This window comes from Prinia subflava, chromosome 24 (assembly GCF_021018805.1).
Source record: "Prinia subflava isolate CZ2003 ecotype Zambia chromosome 24, Cam_Psub_1.2, whole genome shotgun sequence".
Classification (NCBI taxonomy): domain Eukaryota; kingdom Metazoa; phylum Chordata; class Aves; order Passeriformes; family Cisticolidae; genus Prinia; species Prinia subflava.
The window spans coordinates 4,781,853-4,802,528 of NC_086270.1; the positions used below are offsets into that span (position 1 = coordinate 4,781,853).

The 20,676-nt window shown below is 50.0% G+C and overlaps 1 protein-coding gene across 6 annotated transcripts in view; it reads right to left on the reverse strand.

Moving 5' to 3' along the window:
* The window catches only part of SCMH1 (Scm polycomb group protein homolog 1), a 62,785-nt gene extending 52,732 nt beyond the window's left edge, over nucleotides 1-10,053 (reverse strand). For 5 of the 6 annotated variants that reach the window (XM_063419055.1, XM_063419059.1, XM_063419057.1 and 2 more), the window contains exon 1: nucleotides 9,901-10,053. The gene's annotated coding sequence lies outside the window, so the exon portion shown is untranslated. The remainder of the gene's footprint in view (nucleotides 1-9,900) is intronic. The other variant, XM_063419054.1, reaches the window with a different exon arrangement.
* Between the last annotated feature and the right edge of the window lie 10,623 nt (nucleotides 10,054-20,676).

Sequence of the window (20,676 nt, forward strand, 5' to 3'; positions counted from 1 at the left end):
AAGAGCTGTTACTGAAAGCAGATGGCTCACAGGAGACCTTGAAATGGGATTCTGCCCAAGGCACTTACAAAGTCACCCCTCACAAAAGCGCACAATAGGATGCTTCAAAGTCTTTAAACACGAATTTAAACAGGAGTACATTAAAAACCCGTGCATGGTTTCCATATCAGCCCCAGACAGGCCAGTACAGCCCCCCCTGCACTGTCAGCCATGGCTGCTTTCCCAGACAGCAGTTACACGGGTGATGGATGTGGCCCCAGAACGGGCTCCAGTGTGGAAACTCTTCATGGGTCTCTGGTTGACACCCAGCAGACATACATAAATATAAAATGTTTAATCAACCTTATATTTAATTCTCTACTGGACTCCATTAAAAAATAAACTCTTTATGGGATGGAAGATATGAGAGGACAATGTATTCCTATGTACCAATGGAAGTGGAAACAGGAGGCAATCCAGAAGGAAAGGACTGACTTCCAGTTGTGTCTCTATTGGAAATGTCATGACAGACTGTGCAGTGAGGCTGCAAGCAGGATGTGAGAATTCCTCAAAGAAAATTTTGCATTAACTATTTCTAGTAATGTAAGTTTGATAAATCTTCGGCAGAACATCCTCAGGAGACCATAAGCAGGGAAAGGCAGCTTGAGGGGGAATAAAAACCAAAGGGATGGTAATTAGGGGACACAACAGAAATGTAAATGAGGAAAACCTTGCAAAGAGAGGGGAAGGAGATGACCTAATCCCTTAAAGTATCCTGTATCTCACAAGCAGGAGGGAGGAGGGTGATCCCCAGGGAGAGACACTTGGGGCAAGGGTTTCCACTGAAATGGCAGGGAGGGAGATGAGAGCTCAGGGAGCAGAAGAGAACAAACCAGCCCTGAAAAAAAGGTGAGGGACAAAATCACCACTCCCTAATGAGCTAAATACTGAGACATGGGGGATGGTGATGGTTACATACACCTACAATTGCATTTTCCTTCTGCTTTCCTTCTATAACCAACCCTAACAATTAAATGGAATGCTTAGCAATATCCCTTGGGAAAATACACCGGAGGAAAACTCATCCTCAAGCCTCACATGGAATCACAGCAATCGCTGAGCATGCCACTAGAGTGCCCAAAGTGTTCTCTTTCCTCATCCAGCATAAAGGAATGACCTTCCACGGAGTTAAGTACTTCTTACCTTCCTGAGGACCAGCACCAACACAGACATGTCCCTACTGACAAAGGGGAGGAGGGAGAGGGGGGACTCTAGTCACACCCAAGGCCAAATTCTTCATAGATCTACATACAAATCCCTGTTCCTAACTCAACATCCATAGAGCCAACCTTCCAAACCTTCCAAATGAGCTCTCTCTGCCCTCCTGAACCTGTTCTCTCACAGAAGGCAAGGTAAAATGATCCTTTTGCTCTGTGTGTGTATATCTATAAATAAAAATCTACCCCTAGACTGGCAAAACTCAGGGTCTCCCTGGCAGGAAGCACAGCCAGACTCCCCTCCAACACTTCCAGCAGCTGATTCTTCTTATGCAAACAAAGGACAGATGAGAAATAGTTCTACTGATCTGCCCCATCTGCTAAAGAAATGAGAAAGATAAAATCTCCCAACCCTCAGGGTATGGAGCAGAGCCACAAAACCTAGATTTGCCCTTGTTAGAGCGGAAGAGGAGTCAGTCTCTGCTGCTTGGAGCACTGAGAGAGAGATAATCCAGCCCTGACAGAGGGAGAGAAGGATGTCTGGGAGAGTGAAGGGAGCCCAATCAAGACAAAGGGCTGCCCAGGAGAAGAGTTCCCACAAACACATGGTACCCCAAGGGAATGGTGTGCCAGGGCAGGAAACAAGTATCTTTGTTTTATTTTCTCACTCATGTAGAGAGATATTAATTCATCTATTTCTTAGGAAAAAGAGAGGAAATTGCTGCAGTGCAACATGTCAGGAGAAACCAGAAGAGCCAGGCTCACTGAGGATGGGTATTAATTACTGCTTGCTATTTTTAACCTGTGTGTAACTCCAGTCTCATCTGTGACTTAAGAAGATAAAATCCCAGTATTCAAAACCATGTATCTACTCAAACAGGAGAAATATCCTCTACTGGGTACAAAGTCTGGATACAGAAAAAGTATAACATGCCCATCAAAATTACACTCAATTTTAATAACAAAAGAAAGAACAATCTAGGCGTAGACAGAAATATCAGCTCAGGAGAATTACTCCCAGAGAGGAAAAATCACTAGCCAGCTCCTGCAGGAAACCTTAAACAGATTGCTGTTAATTATGTAAAGAAAAAGTTGTTAGGCTGCTGTACATTCCTGAAGGGCCAAGAGTTTGGACAACTAAAAAATATACTGAGGCCCTTCACTGTTTTCTGTGTAACACAGGGTAGATGCCAATAAAAAAAACCCCAAACCATGACCACAAGCAACCAAAAGTCCATCCTGCAGCTCTGCAAGTATGTTCAGTGTCTGCCAAGGAGCTAATGAAAACAAGGCACTCTTACAGACTGTATCTGCTTGACATTTAAGTACCTGCTGGACATTTTGTACAGCTTATAAAGCCATAAAATATCACAGGGCATTTACAGATTTTCCAGCTGACAACAATATGAAATAAGTGAGCAGCCCCAGAACACACCGAGTCCCCTGGTCAGGCACAAGATAATGCTGAACAGATACAACCACACATACACATAGCTGAAGACTCTGCCAGCAGTGTGCAAGACGAGACCAAAGCTCAGTGATGGAAAAGGAGTCAAGATTCAAAAGCCATCCCCCAACCCCACCATAACACTGGAACAACAGTGGGACTGCCCAGATCTGCAGTGCAAGGCTTGGATAATGCCCAAGGGAAACAAGTTCCTCCTGCCCTCTCCAGGCATGGCAATTCACCATCAAGTGGGCTGCCACCTCCTGCTGAGCTGGAGGAGACGTGGCATTGTACAGCCATGCAAAACCCTCCAGCGTGGGGCTGTGGCAATGACAACATGGACTTCACCTCTGGAGTTATGTGACAGGCCAGGAGCTCAGCCAGCTGCCATGGTTTACTCCACCTGTGGTAAGAGTTCAGGGCTCCAGGTGAGCAGCAAGGTGGTGGAACTGATACCTGCTGCCCATCAGCGGCCAGTGTCCTCTGGATAATGCCAACTGTACATAACAAGTGGTACAGTAGGTATTCAGCTACAGAAAAAAAATTGACATTTTACTGAGTAATCTGTACACAAGGACAGAAATACTACTAGCACCAAAAGCTGAAAGATCACACTGTTAGTGAACTAGGAACCACTCCTGACACAGATGTGAACTAACAACAATCACAACCCTTGGTGGCTGATGGCCCTTCAGCAGGTTACATACCCCACTTATAGCTGATACTCCAAAGGAGACCACACCTGAAAACATTTTTCAATGATGTTGTACTGCTTCAAGAGTTACTTTCTGTAAGAGCCTGACTAATAACTTAGGACACCAGCTGATGATGAGAATGTCTCCCTGGTCTTTTTGAAGGCAAGCACAAAAGCTTTGAGCTGAAATCGTAGAACTGCAACCAGCTCTGCTCAGCCCCAAACTACCATCACATACCTCTGTGACTCCTGGGTCAGGGCTGTCCCACACTGACCTGCTACCAGCAAAAAACAGGAGTTTGGCACCTACCAATTGGTACTTCTCACCAAGCTCACGGGTCTGGAGAGCTGGTGTATGCACACATGAATCACTAAATGGCCTGGGTTGGGATGGATCTTGAATCTCATCCAGCTCCACTCCCCACCATGGACAGGGACACCTTCCACCATCCCAGGCTGCTCCAAGCCCTGTCCAACCTGGTCCCAAACACTGTCAGGGATGGGGCAGCCACAGCTGCCCTGGGCAACAAAACATGTTTTGAAATAATGTCACTTTTAATGTCACCTTGTTGATTTTTATAAAATGTATCACTAACCAAAACCTCTTTAAATGTTCAATATATACATTTTGCTACAGAATTGTAAGACAACTTGGGAATTCATGATACACAATTTTAATAAAACCTGTGTCACCTGAAGCATCCTATTTTCAGTGACATCAGTGCAGATCAAGAACTGCTAATCATGGCCAACACAACAAGGGGAAGTGGGACTGGGGCTGCCCAGCTGCCACAGACGTGTCATTAAATCCACTGCCCAAGAGCCAGCACATGCTCTCTGAGTGCAGATGGGAAAGGCAGAAAGGAAGATCAAACCCTACACAATGATTATTTTTACATTTTTCTTTGGTAGCTTGCCAGAAGAGAAGGTGAAATGTCAAAATGATGGGGTTAAAGTACAGCAATACCAGCCTGAAATCAAGCAAAGCTCCTTAATCTCAGAATAGTCAGGAACTGGAGTGAATTGCTGAGGAAAGTGGGAATCACCATCACCGGAAATCTTAGAACACCTTAGAGAAATCTCTAGGCAACATTATGTATGGGTAATCCTTCAAGGTCACTTCTAGAAACACTGAAACCACAAACCTTTCTCCAGAGATATCTCTCTGATCACACAGCCACTGCACAATTTTAATGGACTGCAGTATCTAAGATTTGCTGTAACAAGACAAAAAAAACCCCAAACAACCACAGTCAGGGTACTGAGAGCAGCAGTCTCTGGGCTGCATGAACATCCACTTGACTTATTTTTAGAAAGTGGAATTGGTACAACTTCCTCCTCAGTCCACATCAGACTCCATCAGCTCTTCTGCCTGCTCTCTATGCCTTCACTTAACTAACGAGTATAGAGCAGAAATTTCTCCTACCTCATGTGTTGCAGCTGGGCAGGAAAGGCAAAAGTGGGGAGCGAGGGGCCCTGCAGCAGTGACCGCAGGGAGGGAGCACTGGTGGGAGATGCCCAGCACGCTGCAGAGCCCCCCCTGTGCATTCAGCCTGAGCTCAGGTAGCCACCCTCACCCTGAGCCATCACCTCTGCACACCAGCCAGTTTCAGGGACATTCAGCTGCACTGAGGGGACGTTCTGTGCCACCGGGAGCCAGAGCCATGCCCGGGCTCCTGCTGCAAAGTGTTGCAGGTCTGTGTCCCCCACGGTGTGTGCAGCCCAGCCCAGCCCAGCCCTGGCCTCCCCGCAGCTGCGGGGACACCGGGAGGGCAGGCAGGCCCTGGCAGCGGCCCAGGGAGGCGCCCACAGCCGGGAGGGAGTGAGGGGGAGCAGGGAGCACAGGCTGCCCTCCCGCTCACACCGCAGACACAGCTGGACACGCAGCCCACTGCTGAGGGCTCGGCATGGGGGGAGGAGGCGGCGGCTGCTCCGAACGGGAAGGGAGGGAGGCCCAGGGACAGGGACACCCTGCAGCGGTGGCACAGGGGAGGGCAGAGTGGATGAAAGCCGGCCAGGCACTGCTGGCAGGTGTTCCAGCACTGCCTTGGCCAGGTGGGCAACAGGGAGGTGACTGCAGGCAGCAGCCCATGGGACTGTGGCTCGCTCGGTGATGCAGAGATGGGCTTCACCCTGTGCAGCCTCTGCCAACACTGAACTCAAACATTGTAAACGTCCCCCAGCTCCCCCCAGGCACAAATCCCATTTTTCCTGACAGGACTTTTTCCCTGAGGAATCAGAAGTGTGCACCTACTTCCCTCCACCCCCAAGCAAACTGCAGCAGATATCACTCCAGAAATGGGTGAACCAAACCTGTTTGTTCCCTTGCCACAATATCTAGGAGAAAGGATGTGGACCAGTGGCCAGTGAAACCTGGAATGGCCAGGAGAGGGGAGAAATTGCATGAAACTCAATGGGCTAAGACTGAGCTTCACAAATTTCCACTGGCATCTACTCCTACAGTTTCCGTTGTTGAAAACAAACCCGAGCCACGGGAAAGTTTCTGAGCTGTTCCCACTGTGGCAGACTGGAAAATGTACAAGCTAATTGGAGTACTTTGGCTGGGAGGAGTTTAGTTTCTGACTGGTGATAACACCACTCAATTTATAATACAAACAGAAAAACTTCTGAGCAAGAAACGGAGAGCAGCAGAAGCAGAAGCTTGTTCCAGGGAAAAACAGTCCTGCCTGAACTCCCACGTCAGCTCTCTTGTGCTGGCAATGACCACATCGACTCTGCTCTGTTTCCTCCTCCAGTGACATGTCACCAACCAGGCCACGGAGCTGCAGGGGTCACCTCCCTCTGCTGATCAAGTCAGCTCTCAGGAAGCCAAGTGCTTTAGACTCCTCTGCAGTGGCTCAGACATCACCTGTCCATCTGGCCTGCTGGACGAGGCTGCCACGCAAACAGCAGAGGCAGCAAAACGGACGTTCATCTTTTCCTTCAGTTCTCAGCCAAATTCTTGATTTTTTGCTCAGGATGAGTGGGTATAAAAGTGTGAGATTCAGCCCAGCAAGAGCAGAGGCACAGACACAAACTCTGCTTAAATCCCTGCTAGAGAGGCAGAAACATTTGGTAGGTGCCTGAGCGAGCCCTGCAGACTGCAAACTATATCACAGAGTCTAAATCTGCTAGAGGTGGTGTGTGTAAGAAACCTCGGTAAAAGAGCTAAGTATAACTCTGTTTTTTAAGGGAATTGAATGAAGATAGAGATCTCTGGGAATCAGCCAGGCTGCAGTGATGTCCCTCTACTGATCTCTCCTGCTCACAATTAAAACACCTCTCATGTCCTGCTCAGGGAGATTGCCACCCAGGACAAAGCACAACTTTGGAAAGAGGAGGAGGTGCCAGTGCTCAGGTGCCCCCACCAGATACCATTCTGGCACTACTAGTTCAGGTCACTGGATTTGTGACCTGGTGATACACAGGGAAGTTTTCTTGTGCTTTCTGCTGCTCACAGACTTGCACTATCAGGTTAAACATAGTGCAAATGTTCTATAACAGCTTCCACTTGTAGATATTTAAACTGGGTAAGAAAGCAGTTTTTTACAACTGTATTAAACCCAGAAAAAGTATTTCCTTTAGGATTAAGCTGTGCTATCCTGCAAACAAAGCGGGATGAAACATTCATGTTCCAGCTTGGAGTGCAGGCACTACACCAGGATGCAGTGCTGGGGTGAAAGAGGGGTCAGAGTTACAGTTCTGCTACACTCAGAGTTCAGTTGTGGAGATGATTTTTACTTTGGCATGTCTCTGAATGACATATATGCAGGACATTAACCACCTCACAAGAGAAGCTAGCAGCCAGAGCTGCTGCTCTGCCCTCAGTGCATCTTCCATCACTTCTCAGGGACCCCTCCTTGTCAGAAAACTTCTCAAACATAAATGGATGCATAAGCAACTCAAAATCTTTTTGTCTCATTGCAAAAACTGAATTTCAGCAGGCAAGGAAATGAAAAGGAGAAAAGACAGGGTGCTAGATGCAAACATTACAACTCAAACACGAGCCCCAAACATGCCAAGGTTTAACTCAGCACAGCTCTGAGCTCACGTTCCTAGCACACCACTCCAGATTTGCAAACAGGAGCTCACCAAGCACACCAAGTCTTCAGTCACAAACACACAGTTAAAAGCACAAATATGAAAACACGTGATCTGCATTCCTCATCACACAACAGTGCTGAGACATACCCAGAACGGGGTCATTTGGGCCCGGCTCATTCCAACTGCTCTGCAGAAGCCCCACTGACACAGCCCTACCCGACTGACCACGGCACTTCAGGTGAAGTGTGAATGGAAGCAGAACCCAAGTCAGACACAGAGGTCAGCTAGGCTGACATGCCCAGGTGAGAAAAACAGAGAAACTGATCTTGCTCAGCTTAGGGAGAGAGAAAAAAAGTCTTCAAATGCTTCTAACTGAGCTGCAGACATGTAGGAAGTGCAGTGATGTGGGGAGTAGGGTGCTCTCCACAAGCCCTGGGCATCAGAAAAAGAACAGGTTTAAAGACAAAGATTTAGATCAAACACCCTGAAAAATCTCTCTAATGATGGGGAGGCTTAAGTGTTGGGATACATCATTTGCGGAGGATGTGGAATTGCCATCATGAAGAGCCTTAAAAAACTATTACTCAGGAAGGATTTAGAAGTCTACCTGACCTTACTCAGGGTTGGGAAACAACCAGGAAATCTCTGGAGATCCCTGATGTCTGAGACTATGAAATAAAGTTTCAGACATTCCTTTAAATTAGACATAGGGCAGGGGCACAGCTCCCAGAGCACTCTTGTCTAGACTGAAGCACAGCTACTTGATGAGTAAGATCATCATTTAATACCATCTTTTACTTATAGACACCATACTGTCCTGCAAAATTCATCAGGTTTCTACAGAAGTGCCTCAAGAAGAGCCGATTATCAAGATGCAGAATTATCACTTGCTAAGATGTAAATATCAAACCAGAAGGACCAAGACTCAGCATACTCCTCACAATTAGAACACACTCAAACTTTTAATTAAATAAACACTTTAAATAGCACAGAAATACCTGTATTTCCCTCGTGCCCACTGTAAGGGACTCCCTGACTTCCATCTGCATTTTCATACCATCTACTGGGCAGATCCTGAACTACCCACCAGCACATGCAGGGCTGTATACCACAGCAGCTTATCCCAAGCTGAGACCCCTATGAGCCAAGTGTTGTTCCCTATATTAACACCAAGCCACAAGCCAGTGCCCTTGAGATAAAGCACAAGGAATGAAACCACCATCCCATACTCCAAATATTCCCAGCAAACACATATTGACAGCACATTCTGGGCAGCAGAAGCTGAGAGGAAGAGGAGGGGAAGGCGAGAGGGGGAGGCCCAGCCTGCAGCCGGCGCTCAGGCACTGAACCGAGGTGGGAGAACATTTTCCCCCAATATTACTGGCTGCGAACGGCAGCGACCACATGGCTGCTCCCAGCCACTCACTGCACGCTGTTTACTATAAACAACAACAGTAAACAGAAACTCAGCCAAAAAATCAAAGCCGGGGACCCCAGAGCTGGGTCTCCACATCCCGACGTTCCCCACGGAAATAATTAGTTTCATGTTCAGCTGCTGAACCTAAACCATCCACGGCCCAAGGGAGCCAAGTGCATCCCAAACTCAGGCTGCCTGTTCAGATTTGCCAGCTCTACCTTCAGTCATCCAGACTCCAAAGTGCTGCTACAGTTTTACAGGGAGCTTCAAAGAGCTTGCGGATTAAACCTGCGCGGCAGGAGCCAGCCGTCACCGGGGTTATTTTTAAACATCTCACTGTGCACGAAACGCTCAAATCTTGTCTCGCTCCCAGCTCTACCCCAGCACTCGGCTCGGGGCGGCTGCGAAGGAGGCGCAGCTTCTCCCCAGGCACGGTGGGTATGGGATTTCTCCGGCTGCTCCCCGGGGTCACCCCTGCCACCTCCAGCAGCAGGGACCTGCTGGGGGCACCGGGGATCAAGCAACAACACTGCAAGCTCCACACACAACACTGGGGTGACAGGACGGTGTCACCGAGCCCCGAAGGCTCGTGGGGGAGGAAGGGCACAACCCCCCCCGAGCACAGCCCGCAGCCGGGGCCACCTCCTGCAAACCTCCGGCAGCTCGGTCCCGCTTCCCCTTTCCTGCCAGGAGCGCCCGGCTGACACCGAACGGCGCCGGGGAGGGGGGCGGCTCCGGCCGGCCCAAGAGCCGCTCCGAGGCCTCGGGGCGAGTGCCCGAGGCCCTGCCCGGGGACACCCGGCAGAACAACAAAGCCCTGGAAGAGTCTTCCCAGGAGGCACAGCCCTGCCGGGCAGCCGCGGGGCCGGGGAGCCGCCGGGGCGCTGCCCGGCCGCCGGGAGGGCCGGTCTCGGACGGGCACCAGCAGGTGCGGGCGGTGACAGCCGCCCCCGGGCCGGGCACCGCGCTGAGGCGGCGGCCGGGCCGCGCTGACAGGAGGGATGAGATCCGGGCCGGGCTGCGGGCCCGAGCCCCGCCGCGCCTCCCCGCGCCGGGCCGGACCGAGCCCGGCCGAGCCGCCCGCCCCGGGCCGCCCCCTCACCTGCGCGGCCGCCCAGCGCTGGCGCTGCTCAGTCCCTCGCCGCCGCCGCCGCCGCCATGTTCGCGCTGCGCAGGGAGGCGGGGAGGAACGGGAGGGAACGGGAGGGAGCGAAGGGGGAGCGGCGGGGGAGCGGGGAGGAGGGACCGGCGGCCCGGCCCGGCCCCGCGCCGCCCCTGCCGCCGGGACGGCTCCGGCCAGCGCCGGGGCTTTGGCAGCTGATCGGCCGAGGCAGCTGAGCGGAGAGGCTCGGCTGGGTCGGTGCGGGTCCACTCGGCTCGGGTCGGTTCGGTTGGGCTGCGTTCGGCTCGGCTCGGCACAGCTCCTTCCCGGTTCGGCACGGCTCGGGCTCGGGCTCGGGCTCGGGCTCGGGCTCGGCTCGGTTTCGGCTGGGTTCGGCCTGGCCCAGCTCGGCTCTGCTCCGCTCGGCCCAGTTCGGCTCCGGTCGTCTCCGTTCAGCTCCGCTCGGCCCGGTTCGCCTCCGCTCGGCCCGGCTCGGCCCGGCCCAGCTCCGCTCGGCTCGGCTCGGCTCCGTTCGGCCCGGTTCGCCTCCGCTCGGCCCGGCTCGGCTTGGCTCGGCTCCACTCGGCCCGGCTCGGCTCGGCCCGGCTCGGCTCCGCTCGGCTCCGCTCGGCTCGGCCCTCACAAACCCCCCCCCCCACCGCCGCTGCGCCCCGCGGGCCGCCCCGGCCATGCCCTCCTCGGGTCCGTCCTCACGCAGGGACAGACCCCGGTCCCCACCCCGCGCTCCGGGCACGGGGCAGACCCGCAGTGGCCTCAGCGTGCCTGCGGAGGAACCCCTGTGCCCTCAAGGACCCTCCAGGTACAGGGCAGACCCCCACCCATGATGTTCAGCCTCGGTCAGCCCTCCCCGTGCCATCTCAGGACCCTTTGGGCACCGGCCAGACCCCCTCTGTGAGCCCCGACCTGGGCACAGACTCCCCTGTGCCATCCCAGGACCCTTGAGACTGGACAGACTTGCTCCACCCGTGAGCCACAGCCTTGGGATAGACCTTTCATGCCCCCCTAGGACACCTGGGGACAGGGCAGACCCCTACCGTGATCTCCACACCTGGGAGTGCCCACTCTGGGCACAAGGCAGAACCCCACTGTGACCTGCTGGACCCCCTGTTCCCACCAGAGACCCCCTGGGTACTGCAGACTGATGTCCATCCGTGTCTGTCTCCCCATGGGGGACAGCCAGGGCTGGGGTGGACTCGATGCAGCAAAGCCAAATGCTGGGCACAGGCAATGCCCAGATATTCCCTTTCCTCCCAGCCTGGGCAGGACCTCTCCCTGCAGTGCCATCCCAGCCAGAGGCACCACAGATGTACAGATGTATTTGGGGATTCAGTGTCCCCAAATTCTCCTCAGACAGAGTAAGAGCCCAGTGACTCCCTAAAGGAGTCCTAAAGCTAAAAGGATCCCTTGTGCCACTATTGTAACTCATTACCTTCACATACCATCTCCAGGTTCCACCTGGAGAGAACCCTGACCCTGTGAGCATCCTTGGTGCTGTCTCCTGACCAGAGATGGATCTTCTCTGTCCTGTAGAACAACCAGAGCCTACACATGGTACCCCAAAACCATGCCCTATCACCCCTTATCTTGGGAACTCCCAGGTAACAAGCGACAGTACAAGAGGAAACAGCCTCAAGTTGTGCCACAGGAGGTTTAGATTGGATATTGAGAAAAATTTCATCATGGAAAGGGTTGTCCAGCCCTGGCACAGGCTGTCTAAGGGAGTGGTGGGGTCGCTGGAGGGATTAAGATGCATAGATGTGGCACCTGGGGACATGGGTTGGCCTTGACAATGCCAGGTAACTGTTGGATTTGATCTTAGAGAGCTTTTCCAACCCAAGCAATTGGTGATTCTGTGTGACATGGGCTACTGCAAGAGCCACCTTTGCCCCCACAGACCCCACCAGTGTTGTCCCCCCAGATCCCTTTGACCCTTGCACCAACACCCCCACAGCTGCCTGACCAACACAGCCGTCCTTAGCAGAGCCCGCCCTGTGCTCCCCCCAGGCCCTGGTGCAGCCATCTCCCACCCTTGCCTGTCAGGACATGGTGCTGCAGGTTCCCAGCTGAGGATGCCATTTCCCATTTGCTCTGTGCAGTTTCCTGCTGAAGGCCCTGCTTCACTGTAGGGATCACAGCTGAAGGAAGCTGTTCATCTAAAATGCTACAGATCACAGCTGAAGGAAGCTGTTCATCTGAAATGCTACAGCTGGATACAGAGCAGGAGATCCTGTCCTCCTTCTGCTTGCTGGATTGCCCAGGAAAAAAAATCCCAATGAAATTCTGTGGTCTGGAGATTCAGTTCACATCTTTTAAGCTATTCAAGGGAGTGGTCAGTGAGTCTAAAGGACCTCTGGGGGTAGACTTGGGTCTTGTTGGTATGTCAGCGGGGCAGTGTAGAAACCATAGCATCAGAGAATGGTTTGGGTTGGAAGAGGAAAAGATGATCCAATTCCACCTCTCTGCCATGGCAGGGAAACATTCCACTGTCCCAGGCTGCTCCAAGCCCTGTCCAGCCTGGCCTTGGACACTTCCAGGGATGTGGTAGTGCCCCTCTGGGCAACCTGTGCCAGGGCTTCACCACCCTCATAGGGAAGAATTTTTTCCTGATGGATTTCCCTATATGTTGTCCTACATACCTTTGAAGTGACACAGACGTGTGACAAGTCACCTGAAGGAGAAAGCACCTGAACAATTTCCGAACTACTTGTAGTGACACAGCTAATGTAGGAGTCTTCCCCTGAATAATTTCTTCTTCTGGGAGGCCTGAGTGGTTTAGGTCAAAAGAAGATCAGAAGGAAACACCCCTGGTGCGGACAGGGCTTGGTGGAGTCTGGAAAGGTTGTTCCTGGAGAGCTCTGCAATATTTGTGTCTTCCTGCAGTGAGTGGCTTTGTTATCTGTGACAGAGAGAAGGCCAAGCTGTGATTCATCTGCTCCCTGCCCGCTGCCAAACCTGATGCCAGCCAGGGAGGCACAGGGTGGGCAAGGGCTCCAGGGTGGGGCCTTCCCACCACTACCCAGCCTTTCAGGAAGGGCTGGAACCACCTCAGCCCATTCCTGTGTTCCTCCCTTTTCCTCTGGGAGAGTGAATGGCATCACTCTGATGGGCTGAAGGCTGCAGTGTTCCCAAGGGATCGGAGTTGATGGCTGGACTGAAGGCAAGAGACACCCTGTAGGTGCTCACATTGTCCTAGTTCAGATGCTGGACTTGGTTCTGCAGGTGCAAGGCTAAAAATCCTGCCCAGGGCCAAAGGAGCTTCTGCCTAATCAATAGCTAACTTCTGGGATCCAGCAATTTGTTCACAGCTCTTTGATCCTCTTCTCCAGGGAAGAAAAAAAGATCAGTACTCTTGGAGCAAAATAAACCTGTATTCTCCTGTCTCTCACCCAAAAAAATTTATAAATAAAGACATATACTTCATCAAATAGGGTGGGATTTCTACTACTGGGGGAGAAAACTCTTTGAAACTGTTCCAGAGCTGCTGTTTGGAGGTTTCTCATGCCTTCTTCTGAATGGTGACATTGGCCACTTCTGAGGGCCAGCACTGGCCTGGAAAACCTCTTGTTCTGAAATACTCCCATTGAGGGGTGGGCAGTTTGAAATGCTGGTGAGGGCTTCTGTTTTAAGATGTGGAATACTTGGTTGAGGTAGGACATGGAAGTGTGTTTGCTTCAGCCTTGCACCTGAGCACCTTCTCTATATATTCACAACTATTACCAACACTTCTCATGGGTGTCATCAACTGTGGTATTCCCTCATGCCCACAGTAATCAGGATCTCATTAATGGAATAAATGCACAAGAGCTCAGAGCTGCAAGATGGAGACAGGAGCAGAATTTCTCTCTGTTGGCTTTAATTTGGAGTGAGCAGTGGGATTTACGTATGACATCCATATGAGCACCACAGGAATTCAGTTTGATTAATACTACAATGGAAATGAGCAGCAGAAATGGTTTGCCATTTATTCTGAAGCGTTGCCAGAAAAGCTCAGCACATTTGCAGCCTGGTTTGGGCCAGCTCCTGGAGATGAACGGCTGGGAGGGAACCCCTCAAAGGGGCACTGGTGCCCTGATGCACGGGGTGTTGGACACACTGGACCTGCAGGAGGAGAGGTTGCAGTGGGATATAAGGCAACGTGACTGGGAAGAAAACCTCCTGCTGTCTTCCCTTCTCCCCTCCCTTTTCCTCTCTCATTAGTGCCTTGCAGTAATCTGGTATCAAATGTCCTCCTAGACTGGTTCCCACTATTTGCAGTGTTCCCAAAAATGAACTTTGTTTTCTGCCACAAATCGATCCACAGTCTGGCAGGGATGAAAATATAGAGCATGCTCTGCTTGAAAGAAATAGCCTAATGTCCCCTGGTCTGTGACCTTTTTATCCTGAATCTGATACTTCATAAAAAGGTGAATAAGAGGGCACAGGGATGGATGTAGAGAAGGAAGATCTAAAGGAACATGTGCACCCAGTATTCCTGCTTCTCTCATAGATATATTCTTTGACATCTTTCTTGGAGAGGGGAGGTGGGAATCTTCTCCCCATGCCTCAAAAAGGCAGAGGAAAAGGTTATTTACAGAGATTAAAGCCCCAACAATCAGCAGATCAGGGCCTGCCATAAGTTTCCTTTCCCAAAGTGATCTCATATTGAGACCAGCTGTTGAATTTACCAGAGTCTGTCTGCTCAGAAGAGTCAATTTTTGTTCTGAAGACTTCATGGCCTGGAAAATCACCTTTGTGAACACCAGAATGCTCTCTTGTTAGTGGGAGATCTCCTGGCCTCGTGTCCCAGACATTTGCAGGCAGCTCTGCTTTTCCCTGTCCAATTGCACCATTACCCTCTTACAAAGGCTGCCTGCTGCAAACCCCTGTGAGCCCTCAATATCCTTGTGAGACAAAAGAACTCGTTTTCTCATCATAACACATACTTGTTTCTCCTGTTTCTCATGGCTCTTTGCAATATTTGTATCTTTTCCACATCCCAGGTGGATGCCAAGCCTGGGTCCAAAGTGTCAGGGTGTCACTGTGCCATGTCCAGGGCTTGCATCCCCTGTCCTGGTTAAATGTACCCATTCCTGTCACCCAAATTTACCCAAAGTATATACACCCAAATTTAAGCTAGACCCCCTCTGTTACAGAGTCAGTCCTTGAAGTTCAGCTCTGCTTTGCTCACCCTGAATTTCTTCCCAGAGTTGCTGCTTTCTTTATCCCGCCCCACCTTTGCTGCTTAGCACCTCACCAAGCTTGGGTCTATATTTATAATCCTTCTGTTATTCTAATATGAATTTATTATCTAATTATTACTTAATATTAATATACAACCCATAATTATCTGATTTCAGGCTGTCACAATAGCTCAGTCCTAACTCAGCAGTTGTTTGGTTTTTCTGAAGCCTGCTATGCACCTCCGTCAACATTTTAAAGATAATTGTATTTGGGTTATCTGGGTGTAGGTGTAAAATAACAGTTTATTTTTAGGTATGTTGTTTAAATTTCTTGGCTAATAGCAGTCTTGCAAGTCCTTCATCAGCTTTATGAAAAGAGATCTGATTTCTCTGCAAAAGCAGAATTTAGGAAGTTATCGAACACTTGATTTGTTGCCTCTGTTAATAAATTTCCTGTGTCTATTAATAGACCCATATGGGTTTGAATTCCCTTTGTTCCCAGCGCCTTTTAAACATTTCCTACTGGTGCTCTTTGATCCCGCCAGCCACGAATCCTTCCCTTAATAGCTCGTTTCTTCTGTTCGTACCCTTCACAAATTACCGCACGTCTTAATCCCGGCCGACCTCTCCTCCTCCCGCAGGGATTCACGGCTCCAGAGCCCTCTTTGATCCCCGTGTCGGGAAGAGACGCCGTTCCCGGACACGAGGAGCTGCTGTGGTGGGTCATTAGCATGGGGGCACCGGGAAGGGGCACCGGGGACAGAGCAGCGGGGCACGGCAGAGCTGGGCACTCACTGCCCGGTGCCCGGTGTCCGTGCCTTGCTTGTGCCAGGAGAGCGGAGGGAACCTTCCCAAGGGATGTGGGAGGGTGTAAATCACCTCCCTGAGTCCTGTCCCGTTGTTGTTACGATTTTCGGACGGCACAGGAATAACAACATGACTCTCCATGATGGTAAAGATGAGAGCACTTTATTCTTCTAAATTCTACTTTTATAGAGTAGTTCGGTACAAAGAACATGGTTGGTTATTCAGCATTTACACCCTTTTGTGAGCATTTCTTGCCAGTAAACATGTTGGAAAAACAGCGCCTGCGGATGGTTTCTCACTTCCCAAGGTTTGTTTGAATTTCTCCTTTAGATTTCTCAGGCTAACATGAGAAAGTTGCTCGCTTGCCTTTCACACAGACACTGGCAGAGCCTGAAGCCTCAATTCACACCAATGTCAGGTCTACATCCCCTGACACCCAGCAAAGCTGAGCTGGGTGCAAATTTACATCAATTTTTGATCTTTCCACTCCCACCCAAACTTTGAAACCGTTTGAGGAATCTAATTTAATTTAATTTAATTTAATTTAGGAGTTCTCATGTTCAATCCCCCCTGTGCCCTTTCTCTCTTCTTGCCTTTTTGCCCTTTTCCCCAACACAGCACCTGCTCAGCTTCTCCAGTTACTGTAAAAAATTTCAAGCAAGAGATTTTTCAGAATCATAATAAACTATTGGACAGAGGAAACAGCTCAAGGTATTGATTCAATTTGAGTCATCTTTTCTCAAACCTCCCATTGAATTTCTGGCATTGCTTAGATTCAGGGTCATCTTGGACTCACTGATCAATATAAAATGTTATTATTTATGTGTCTTGCTATTTGTTTGCCCTTACTGCTCTTTGACACATACATATCAAATTGGGATCATCAATTTGCTATTTATTCCCCTCCTTTTCCACTGAAATAGGATGGATTCCAGTTGTTGCTCTCCTTGCAATGATGTGACCATTTTTAGTATCTGAAAGCAAAGTTTCACCGGGAAGTCTCCATCTCCATTCAAATTTTCTGACTAAATTTTTCTCCCTAAAAAATACAGCTAATAGTTTGCAGCTCCTTCATCCACTGCTAGCTGAGGTCACCCTCCAGCAGGTGTAGCACCTTTCTAGTCCCTTCAGAACAGAATATCCCTTTAGAATGCAAAATAATAATTATTTTAGCTTGTTGAAGGAATACATAATCAACAAAACAGGATGTAGAGTCCACCTGTGACTGAAGGTTGTATGTGTCTTTTTGGGTAGATTTTCTTTGTGACAGGACAAGGGGGAATGATTCCCCAGTGCCAGAGGGTAGGGATAGATGGAATATTGGGAAGGAATTGTTCCCTGGGAGGGTGGGGTGGCCCTGGCACAGAGAAGCTGTGGCTGCTCTGGATCCCTGGCAGTGTCCAAGGCCAGGATGGACATTGGGGCTTGGAGCACCCTGGGACAGTGGAAGTTGTCCCTGCCATGGCAGAGAATGGAATAAGATGGTGTTTAAGACCTCTTCTAACCCAAGAGATCTGTGGTGCAGTGATTCTATGAAATACTGCTACAGCTCAGCTGGTTTTCCTTGGAAAACCTGTCATGTTACACTAAGGAGGGTGCAAGCCCAATGGCATCCAATATTTTCAGTTGACACTGAGTAAAGTCTAAGCCCAGGATACACAAAGGTGTCAGCTGGGAAGCTGTTTGAGTTGTGAACCAAGAGATTTAGCAAGCCTTGAAGACTTGGAAAATCCCAACGGTCTGGGGATTTGCAAAATTGTCATGATGGCTTAAGAGAGGAAGCCATGAACCCAGATCAGATGGTAGGAGGGATAATTGAGTTCCTGCAGCTACACACCGGCAAAATTAATGGCTTCTGGTATGGAAAGTAGCTCTGGCTGTTCAGACTCGTGAGCTTTGCTGTGAGAGACTGGGGCTGGTGAAAACATCCCCGCTGGTCCAGGCCATATCCCAGCACTTCTAAGCAGCACCCTGGCAGCACCATGGTAGGCTGGCTACAAATCCCTGAGGAACCAGCACCAGCAAGGACATCATTAATGCTGTGAACTGGGCATGATAAATGTCAGCTGTGCCTGGCTTTGTGACAGAGCCTCTGACCAACGTGCTGAGATGAAGGAGAGGTGCTGCTCCTACTGGGACTGGAAATTAGAAAAACAGAGCTGTGAAGTAATTTTAGTAAAGATGGTAACAATCACAAAATCTACAGTAAGGCTTGCAGGTGACAAAAATCCTGAGTGGGGCAGGTTATGGCTGCCAAACCATTGGGACCATTAAATAGCCCCACTCCAGCCACTGTATTTGAGGAGGCATCCACAAATCCACCCCTGAGAGCCTGGAAAATGCATACTCTGACATGAGAGACTCAGTCTCACAAAGCATCATTCAGGGCAGCTTCAGAGTCATTCTGTGTATCTGCCTCATTCTGTGTATCTGACACTGGGTTTATAAAAAGGGGAATAGCAAAGAGTCAGGAGTGACCCAGATCCTTCACACAGCATTGGAAAAGCTATTCCAGGAACAACACAGCAGCTCTGCTGTCAGCCTCTGACAGGGCCTGTAGAATCACAAAGAGGGCTGGAAGAAAAGCTACAAAATCTTCTGGGGGCTAGAAAACCTCCTTGACTTGAGGTCAAGGAGCTCTTCATGCTTGGCACAGGAAGCTGAAGGATCTTTGCCATAGCGTGTGCCCTGCTCGTGTGGAAGTAGCTGCAAGCTGCAGTGAGAGGGAGGGGCTGGGAATGAAAATGGGGGTGATGCAGAGAGGGCAGAGATGTCAGTGCCAGGGGTGGCCTGGCCAGGGAAGCTGAGCATCTCACTCTGGGGCTCTACCCCTTCGTCGTGATCCTGGGTGAAATGAGGAATTCCTGCCCCAGAGCAGGGATTGCATTTAAACCGCACATACTGAGCTTCTGTTTGGATATGCAGGAACACTTGTCCTGCCTTTTTGGGTATTCCTTTCCCCAAATTATTTCAGGCCTCTTCCATGTGGAGGTGGAGTATGGTGGACCAGGCTTTCACCTATGACAGAGAGTCTCCACTGGTCCTGAATTGTCTATTATGTGTTTTAATGGAGCGTAAACCTTGGGAGGAATCTGCTCCTCAGGCTGATAGAGAGTGTGCTTTGGGTGAATGTTTCCATCTCATCCAAAGCATGTGGTTTACTGTGTTCATCTGGGTGGGATCATGGTGGATCCTGGTCCCTTTCTTCTGGCAGCAGAGTTTTACAGAATTGAAATATTCAGCTTCACTACAGTCTTTGGGCTCAGCAGAGAGCATTTGGGTGAGACTTGTGACACACAAAAGTTGCAGTAAGTGGTCTCTAACAATTACTTTCTGCTTTAATTTTTGCAGTCCTTTTGTGGTGTTGTTTTTTTGGGTCTTTTTTTTTTTTTTTCTTTTCTTTTTTCTTTTTTTTTTTTTTTTCAGAAATAGCCATACAGGCCATTTGTACCTTCCAAATGAAATAGAATTATTTCCCATTTGTGTGTGATGAGCCTCTCCCAGGTCCAGAGACATCAGCCATTTTCCTTTGACCTGGTGGGGGTAAATCCTATACCCAGTGATGGTGGGGAAGCAGGGCCAGCCCTTGGTCCTTCCTGTAGGGCTGGAAGAGCTTTAATCCCACTGCAGGCTCCTTGCTCCAGCAGCTCCATCGTGGTGCCACAGGGATGCTCCCACCAAGCTTGCCCAGTCCCTGGATCAACAGCTGGCCACCATTTCTACCTTGCCTTTGCCTTTTCCTCATCACCACTTGCAGCAGATCCTTGACTGCATGCTCAGCTCGAAGCCAGTTGGAAAATCATGTTGGTGAATTAATTTGTGAGTTGTTCATTAGGATTATTCACAGGTGGCCGGGCTCTGCGGGACACAGCTCCCACACACGCAGGCACCGGGGACCATGGGCAGATCCTGGGCTTGCAGCATTTTCCAGGGCATCCTGTGTTTTCCTGCAGATGTGTCCTGGGTTATTCATTGCCCATCAATACAGATAAAACCACAGAGCCTGTGCTGGAGAAAGGGGGAGGTTCCTGTGCGATCCTGCTGGGAAATGGCTCCTGGGGCTATTTCAGGACACGAACTCAGGATGGGCTGTTCAGGATGGAGATGGAGCTGTTTGCTTTCAAAGGTGCTTTTCCTAAGTAACATCTTTGGGACGCTGCCAGCATGCTGAGGAGACTTACATGAGGAGTTTTTTTAATTTCCAGGGCTTTGCCTCTGCCCAAACCATGGAGCAGAGGGTCCCACCCTGCCTGCAATGGGTTGTCCTGTGCAGGGAGAACTTCCCTTTGGAAGCGAAGTGGGGTTGTCCTATTCCCTACACTTGGGCCTGTGGCACTGCCAAGGCTGCTACTAAAACACATCCCCAGGTGCCACATCCACACATTTTGGAACACTTCCAGGGATGGTGACTCCACCAGTGCCCTGGGCAGCCTGTTCTAATGCCCAACCACCCTTTCATTCTTTTCCAATTACCCAATTTAAACTTCCCTTAGCACAACTTGAGACAGTATCTTCAGAAGGCTCAGAATGGGCCCTGATTATTTTTTAAGAACAGCTCCCTTGTTTCACTTAAATTAAAATTGCAGCATCCTGCTGCTTCTGTGAGCATAAAATCCATCAGATGCATGCACAGCTGAGTGACATCATCTGATCTGATTCATATTTTTAAATCTATGGAATTTGAGCTTGATGCAGTTATCAGCAGGTAGATTTACAGGTGAAGTGTCACACACCCCACTACCAATTTCAGGAGGGGTTAAGTGCTGCTTTATGACACAAAAGGTATTTC